We start from the raw sequence: 9,069 nt of genomic DNA on the forward strand, positions 1-9,069 counted from the left end.
TGACAAAGATCCATCGAGACGACTCCCATAGCGAATACAAAGAGTAAGATACCCCTGTGGATTGAAAACGTGATCCATCGGCGATCGTCATGTCACGCTGACGTGACGCCGTCACAAACGAGGCACGGGCGTCACATACGATACATTACGGACACGATTGAAGTTGATACCAGGCCCGAATGGCATTTCTACGACGCGTAACGAAAAAGAGCGATAGAGATAGATATCTACGAGCGTTTCGTTTCGTGAACGTTTAGTGCATTCGGCTACACACGCTGGCTCTTTGTATGGATTTCAACGGATCTGTTTGCTTTGCATTTTTTTTAGAATTGGTGATAGGATATGTGCATTGTGCAATAGGTGCGCAAAATTTCTTAACAATGAAAAAACATTTTCTACTGGATTTTTATAGCTCACTCCATCGTAGGCCACGTCTTTGCCTTTGGCTAGTCTGTGCCCATTCATAATAAAAACATATATATTTGCTCATATAAAACCGCCTTCAAAAAAAGCGCGTTACAAAACACGGAGAAACTAAAAAGCAAAAAATAATAAACCTTTGAATTCAGATTTCTTATCGTATTGCAATAATCTAAACATCCAAATTATAAACAAATCCATTATTTTTGTAGTCGGTACCAGACCTGTTCGTCGCCTTGCTATTGCCTGTTTGCCCCACCCAACCATACGCAGGCTGGCACCGACTCCAAAAATAATTGATTTGTTTATAATTTGGATGTTTAGATTATTGCAATACGATAAGAAATCTGAATTCAAAGGTTTATTATTTTTTGCTTTTTAGTTTCTCCGTGTTTTGTAACGCGCTTTTTTTGAAGGCGGTTTTATTTTTTGTTAAAAAGTTAATTTATTTGTTGATTTTTAGTGATTCCTATTGATATTATATGTATCAGTCCGAATATATGTACACTAGTGAAAGAATTATCCTTTAACTCCTAACCATTGAGGAGTTGACCTTCCATCATCAGCTCAGCCACATAAAATTATTACCATCAGGCGTAAATACTGGTTTACCTTTGAAAAATACACTAAAAACATTACATGTGCCTATAACATTTGAAGAGTTCCCTCGATTTCTCCAGGATCCCATCATCAGACCCTGACTTGGTGCCAATGGGACCATCTCGGGGTTATACCCGTTCGATCAAAAAAAAAATTTTGAAAATCGGTCCACAATTCTCGGAGATATCGAGGAACATACATACAAAAAAAAAAAAAAAAAAAAAAAAAACATTCAGTCGAATTGAGAACCTCCTCCTTTTTTGAAGTCGGTTAAAAATTCAGGATCACTGAAACCTAAAAAAATAGAAATCAATTGCCAGGACATATTAAAAAAAACAAAGGTTGTGTTATTTATAAAAATCGTAATTAAGTAATTTAAAAAAAAACCGGCCAAGAGCGTGTCGGGCCACGCTCAGTGTAGGGTTCCGTAGTTTTCCGTATTTTTCTCAAAAACTACTGAACCTATCAAGTTCAAAACAATTTTCCTAGAAAGTCTTTATAAAGTTCTACTTTTGTGATTTTTTTCATATTTTTTAAACTTATGGTTCAAAAGTTAGAGGGGGGGGGGACGCACTTTTTTTTCCTTTAGGAGCGATTATTTCCGAAAATATTAATATTATCAAAAAACGATCTTAGTAAACCCTTATTCATTTTTAATTACCTATCCAACAATATATCACACGTTGGGGTTGGAATGAAAAAAAATATCAGCCCCCACTTTACATGTAGGGGGGGTACCCTAATAAAACATTTTTTTCCATTTTTTATTTTTGCACTTTGTTTGCGTGATTGATATACATATTGGTACCAAATTTCAGCTTTCTAGTGCTAACGGTTACTGAGATTATCCGCGGACGGACGGACGGACGGACGGACGGACGGACAGACAGACATGGCGAAACTATAAGGGTTCCTAGTTGACTACGGAACCCTAAAAACGAATTCACTGTTACATGAAACAAAAAAGGAATAGAAATATTTCAAAAGCTCATTGGACAATACTTTTATCGAGCCAGCGCAAAGCCCTACACTTCGCGCCCTTTACAAATGCAAGCGACCCGTTGCTCTTTGATAAAAATTCTCGTTATACATTTTTATTCTTTATACTTATCAAATACCTAACTGTACATAAACGATAAAACATTTTTGTACGCACTATTTGTAAGTGCTATAGGGACGGCCTGTTTTATATCATTTATCGCGCGAACGTGCTTGCCTGCCTGGCCCCGTATATAGCCGAATGGAATTTCTGCGACGCGAAACGCGGCCGAAACGCCGCAGAAAGGTAGTCTGGCTCTTTCGCGCCAATACGCAAGAGCGATAGAGATAGATAGCTACGAAAGAGATACATATATATTATCGTGAGCGTTTCATGAGCGTTTGTGCATTCGGCTATACGCACACTTATCTGCCCCATACTCGGGCAGCGCCTTCGCCATATTAGTCGTTAACTAAATTAATAACTACTACTGATAGCAATTATAATATTCTTATTTTAATTTCAGATGAAGTGGACGTGATCGGGTACACGTCCAACCAGAGCGATAGCGAGTCGCTGGTGTCGGGCCGTAGCGGCAGCGGGGACAGCGGCGTGTGCGAGCGGGCGCGGCGCGGGCGGCGCTCGCCGCGCAACGCGCGCCGCGCGCCTCGCAACACGAGGGTCTAGGTCAGTAGTGTCGTGTAGTATAACCAGACGCTGTGTCGGGCCGCAGCGGCAGCGGATTGTGCGAGCGCGGCGAGCGTCGCCTGCGCGCAGCGCCCCGCAACACGAGGGTCTAGGTCAGTAGCAGTAGTGTCGTGTAGTATACAACCAGTCGCTGGTGTCTGGACCAGCGGAAACAGCGACGTATACAACCAGACTGCATAACAAGCCTTAGTGAGATCTCCTGGAAGGATAAAAATGTCCTTCCTTGCATATCACAGTTTTGGTCGTCCTTGTATAACAGCTTTTCTTGACATTCCAGTTAAAATAAGGAACTCTTCAGAGAACAGGAACTCTTAAAATATAATACAATTAATAATGCTCTCTTGTAAATCGACGACTATTGTCTTCTGAAAAGGATCGATAATTAAGTTGTTTTTTTTTCTTATTTGCAGGTTTCAAGTGGGCGGAGCGAGCGTGACGTCATAACTTTGTAACGTAAACAATCGTAGAACATTTTGTTGATACATGTACTAAGGCGACTGTTGTTTCTGTGACTGAACGTGACGAGTGCCCGCGCCGCGACTGACACGCCGACGACACGCCGGCGACTCGTCGGCGACACCTGGCGACACGCGACCGCCGGTGACACTGGCGCCATCTAGTCGCACCGAGCTCTGGCCGCCACGCGCCGGCCTTAACACCTCTGCAAATTATCACCGAGTACAAAATTGCCAAAAACCCGTTTATTTCGACTTCTGCAATATCGCATATCGGTGTGGAGTTTCCATTTTTCGGTCACAATGGGCGCTCGAGTCGATTTTCAGAGGTGAAGGGGATTTTTGTCCCCAAATGCAATGCCTGTCTCACTTTTTGTGTGTTACTCGCACATTCCTTAATATTTAAATTCATTCGAGCGCACATTGTTTTTTCCATCGTAATTTCACAAATTACATCCGGTCTTTGTAATTAGTTTTAGTTTAGCGTTGGGGTAAATTCATAAAAAGATTTTAAAACTAGTTTTGAAAACTTCATGACTCTTCGTACAAAAGAATACATATTGGGCTTCGAACGCCTTGTATTTTCATCATCATTGATATTGTGGTAATAATCATGTTATTTTACTATACGTTATTGAATTTTCTATCGGTCATATTGAAACGGTCTAGTTGATCGTTACTCTATAGGGTACTTATCGTTATTTTTCACAAACGTTGCTGATTTAGCAAAATGTTGTATAGATAAATATCAATTTTATATTTGTATATAATTATTTTTCTTGTAAAAAATCAATCAAATAGAATTAGATCTGTGAATTTTAAGTGGACGTCTACAAAAACTTATATTGGGTTTGAAGCCCACCAAAAATAATTATAGAGAAGATTCCATTTAGTTCACGCGTACTAACCAGATCATTTTGGCTATGAGGATTATTTGGGAACGCTCTGTACAGGCGGATCGCTCCATTATATCGCTGTGTTAAAATATGGGATACAAATATAGTGGAAGACGCGTGATTCTCGCTTTAGAATCTTTAGACCCACGTCCCACAACCAAAAATGGCGTAGATCTATCAATCACTTCGTCTTTTAGAGTATTGTGAATGGATTTTCTTTTCTATCACAGTTTTTACGTATTTATTTTAATACTTGTGTTTTTATTAGCACAATATAAGTTTATTATATTGTGCGACACAACTTAAGTATTTATATTTGAATCATTTTTCCAAGCAAAAACGATAAAATGATGTTTCGTGGCCACACGTATTCATACCTGGGAGCGGGAAGTTTTCCTTATTTTTCATTGATTTAGTAAATACGGTAGAGCAGTAAATATCTAAATCTGTCTCTACCTTTGTGTCACTCTTCGTTTTTTGCGGTAAAGTAAAAGTTCTAGTTTTTGACAACTTGATTCCCACAGTTGGCAAACCGTAACTCATTTTGAATTACAACCATTCGGTCACACAACGCAACGGGACAGTTATACTTATTGACTAAGTACTTGTATTTTGTCGCTGCGATGTCAGAGGGCCATCACGCTCAATTCTTTAAATCGCTGGCACCTTTCTTTGTCCTTCTAATGACGCCTTAATTGGAGTGAAAGAGGAAGATGTCCTCTTTTTTGGACTAGTGTGTTCGCGTTAGGCCCTCAGTCGGCCCGCCTGTACCGCTCGTTCAACTTGCAAGCCTCCCGCTTCATATCATCAAGTTTTATTTATTATCATAGTCTACGCCGGTGACCCCACAGACTAACATCGTATTCTTAAGTATTGATATGGAATATTCTATGATCTCACTTCATTGTCACACACCCATCTTCAGTAATTTGTCATTGCAGTAGACTTGTTCATTAAATTATTTATTAAATTATATTCGACTCGGTCGCAGTAATATGGGAGTGGTCATTGTTGTGTATAAATCTTGAGATCAACAATATTATTATTTATTTTAGATAGAGTGAAATGACTATAATAATTAATATATTATTGCGAATTAATATAAATTTATAATTTTTTTATTTTTAATATATTGACAAGTCGAATGACAAAATTACTTTAGTGGTATTTAATTTATGTGGACATTCACATACCAAAAATAAATACTTATTATACACTGTAAAGGACAATATGGTAATGTGTCGATACAAAATCTTGCAAGGGGAAAACAACTATAAGAGTACACATATTTTGTTAAAACTATTTTACCTTGTATAAATTGTTAATTCATTTTGAGAAGAGCGAATGGCCTTGTATATTATGTATGTTCAACAATTTTGGTGACGACGCAATAGTCCGAAGTCACCCTCAGACTTCGGGCGCGTGATTTTAATAATTGCATTAAATCTTATTGTAAATTGTTTTAGGTATGAATGTTATCTAAGGATAGTTGTAACGTATTATCATTTGTAAGTATAACATTTATTTTAGAAATGACAGTCTGATCTCTTAAGGTAATATGCGTGTGATGGGGCGTGCCAGTCGGGTTTTGGTGATGGCCTATCGCGGATCAACCTAAATTATAAATATACTTAATATCACTAAAGTTCTACATATTGTGAGGTACACCTCTTTATAGGTACTACTCGTTTATTGCATCTCTTAAAACCTAGCGTATCAACATTGAATGTTATCGCTATCGCTACGCTTAAACTTAATAGAAGAGAGCTGGCTGGTTATAAACCACGTGATAATTTTTCTGCCAGCTCCTAGTCTATGAATCTCGACAACTTTTATTGATCTCGAGGAGAAATTAAATCTTAAAAGCGACTTAAAGACAAACAAAAAGATCTCAAACGCGTGATGTTTCATTTTGAAAGCTAGCAAAATGCATTAAAATACAGATGGTAGATTTGAAGGTCGTTTTTGACCAATTTACACATATTTTCCAATTCTAGGTTGGTCCGCGATAGTACATCCTTAGAAGACCTAACACCTCCAAATACTTGTGACGCCTAAGACCTGTGTGCCTCTGTCAATCCTGCCTCAAAGATATCAACAAACTATCAGTTTCAAATTATATTACTATCACAAAACTATATATTTATATTTAATTTATTTTAGAACAGTGCTTTGTCAATCTTGTTATTATACCAATGTGTTGCGATACTTCATTCAAGAACTTGTGCGAATGCCTGGATGATTTATATTTGCTGTTCTGAGTGAAACATTTTAATATTACACTCGAAGATAATTAAAAATAGAAGCCTTGTCCATTATTAAATATATCGTTTAGCTAGAGAAAATATAGTTGGCGAATCCATCCTTTACTTGATCTAATTTAACTGCACTTATTTCTCGTGACTTTCAGATATTTTTAACCTTCAGTCTATTTTCGTAACTTTACTTAACGTGTACGAAATGAGTCAGGGCAGAAGGTTTAAAAATTTTAAAATAATTTCAATTTTGTAACAAGGCCTTATTTTCATAGAATTTTGGCGCGTTTTCTATTAACATTTTCAGCTGATTCAGAAATTGTCTGTGGTCGACCTATAAGATCTCAGAAAACGCGCAATTCACTATGGAAATGAGTACTTATTGCCGTAGCCTAGCTGTCAGAATGCTCCATTAGAATTTTGAATTATTATCTCTGGTCTGCTCAGTTCGAGTAGACACTAGGTTATCGTAGAACTCATGTTTCATTTGCGATTGCCGAGTGTGTGGGTGCAAGCGGCGACGGGACGCTTTAAGAGTACAAATTCTGTATAAGCCCCTACTTGAGTGTTAATTCTAAATGTTAATTTTTAAAAACACGAAACAGGGAGACGGTATCGGTGTACGATGTACGAAAATTAGTGTATTTTAGCGCGCGGGCGACAGTAGTGGCAATGGATCCAGTCATCTGCCTTCGGTGTTGTCTCTTTCTTAAATAAATTGTCTATCCTATCGCTACAGTGAGTTTAAGTTGCTATTTCCTACTTGTTCTATTCTGTGATTCTGTCACACGTAGTTTAAGAGCCACTGCTCTAAGGGGCTATGTCGAAACACGATGTGCCTTCTTTGGCTGCCTTTCTACCGCTTGAAGAATTTGCAAGAGCGATAGAGAGGAAGATAAAGGCATTTGGAGTTTCGTGTTCCGCTGTAGGCTCCCTGAGTTAACCCGACAGTCACTGTATCGATAGGGTATTTGTACGTGCGTGCACTGTACGCGCGCACTCTTTACTAGATAAGAAATGTGTTATTAGAATTGAAATTGCAATAAATTGTCCTGCCGGCCAATACTAGCAATCCTGCTTGAACTTGCCTCTGTAAATTAAAAATTTTAGTCCGGCGTGTAAAAAATATCAGTACGATTGTAAATATTGGAGCCAAAATTTTTATACAAATTATTTCATAAATATATTGTCCGGTGAGTTTGAGGTGGGGTTGCGAGATTGGCCGGAAAATGCGCCGTCACGAACTCGTGTCGTGGTTTCTGAACGAATATCAAAACCGAATGATACTACTCAAACGTATCCCTCTTAAATCCGCCAATCAGGTCCATGCCCTCCTCAACACCCAATCCGAAAAAGTTTACATTTGAGTAGTATCACGGAATTCACGGAACCCAGCTTATAATTTTTGAGCACCAAAGCAATGCGTTCTGGTATCAGTATTACAAAACAGCATTGTGCAAATCATTAAATTCTACGAAACACGTGTAACAAAATTAGACTGGTATCTTTCTTTAGGTAAAAATGGTGTTAAACCGTAGAATCTAACAACTTGCTACTGCTGATGATTTAAAGCATACTTTTTAAATACACGTCAGAAAACATCGGCTATAAATTTTCTGAAGGTTTTTTGATAATTTCTTATTGTTTTAATGTGTTGTGTAGACTCTCCTGGCCCCGTAGCCGAATGGCATTTCTCCGACGCCAAACGAAAACGAAACGCCGCGCCAGTTAGTCGGGCTCTGTCGCGCCAATATGCAAGAGCGATAGAGATAGATATCTACTAGCGTTTCGTTTCGTGAGCGTTTCGTTAGCGTTTGTGCCATTCGGCTACGCACCCTGGACTATCCAGTTAACTGCTCAATATAGGTAGTCTCACTTTCACTCCAATGAAATCCATATGAGATGATATCGGGTGGAACACTCACTTTTTTTAAATATTTCGTTCAGAAACCGGCGGAGTGCAAGCGACGGTTCTGTCTGAGTAGGCAAACATTAGGTACCGCGACAACTGCTGATGTGACTTGGCAGCAATATTCAATGTATTTGACGAACGTGGCACATATAATTTACTATATGTAAAAAAGTTATAGAACTAATTTAATAAAATTATAAATAAATAATTTCCTTGTTTTATTTGTCTATGTTACCAAAAAAGGAACATTCAAACGCTGTACCTACGCGACAATATACGATTTCCATTTTTCAAATTAAAATTTGATCATGGCTGGCTGAATGCGCCAGGAGCGGGATGTCATAAAAAAAACTACCAGATCTGACGTACAGCCTGGCAAAAAAAGAGTAGAACTGGCACAATTTTTTTTATCATAGCAACATTTATTTTCCTCAAAAAAAACAGTTGCCACATGCAAAGCGTTTACATAGACGGTGGCGCCCCTATTATTTTCTAGGTACTCTTTTTTGCCAGGCTGTACAGCATAATAGAGAGTGGGTTCCATATAATATGTGGTTCATAAAGAAGGGTACCTTTACCTTGCTTGAAGTGCATCAAGGACTTCTCCGTTTAAAATCTTATACTCGTTACGCGATCCTATTATGAATAAGGACCCTTTTGTAAACCAAATAGAATCTCTTCTAAGGCTACCCTGCGTACGCGTATACCTACCTAAAGCCTGACCAGAAGCACAGTATAATAATGAGTACTATCGTACAGTATGGCCACTCCCGCTCCCCGCTGAAAGTGCCGCCCACCCCCTCTCGGTTACCTCACAGTTACCACCTGTCAAAAACGCGAACAG

General features: G+C 38.6%; 1 long non-coding RNA gene across 1 annotated transcript; it reads left to right on the forward strand.

The window, feature by feature from the left end:
- Positions 1-2,704: 2,704 nt before the first annotated feature.
- On the forward strand, positions 2,705-8,433 carry LOC125229384. The gene is made up of 2 exons (XR_007177395.1): positions 2,705-2,799; positions 3,118-8,433. It is a non-coding gene; the product is annotated as an uncharacterized LOC125229384 (long non-coding RNA).
- Positions 8,434-9,069: the final 636 nt, after the last annotated feature.

Source organism: Leguminivora glycinivorella, chromosome 9 (assembly GCF_023078275.1).
Source record: "Leguminivora glycinivorella isolate SPB_JAAS2020 chromosome 9, LegGlyc_1.1, whole genome shotgun sequence".
NCBI classification, from domain to species: Eukaryota; Metazoa; Arthropoda; class Insecta; order Lepidoptera; family Tortricidae; genus Leguminivora; species Leguminivora glycinivorella.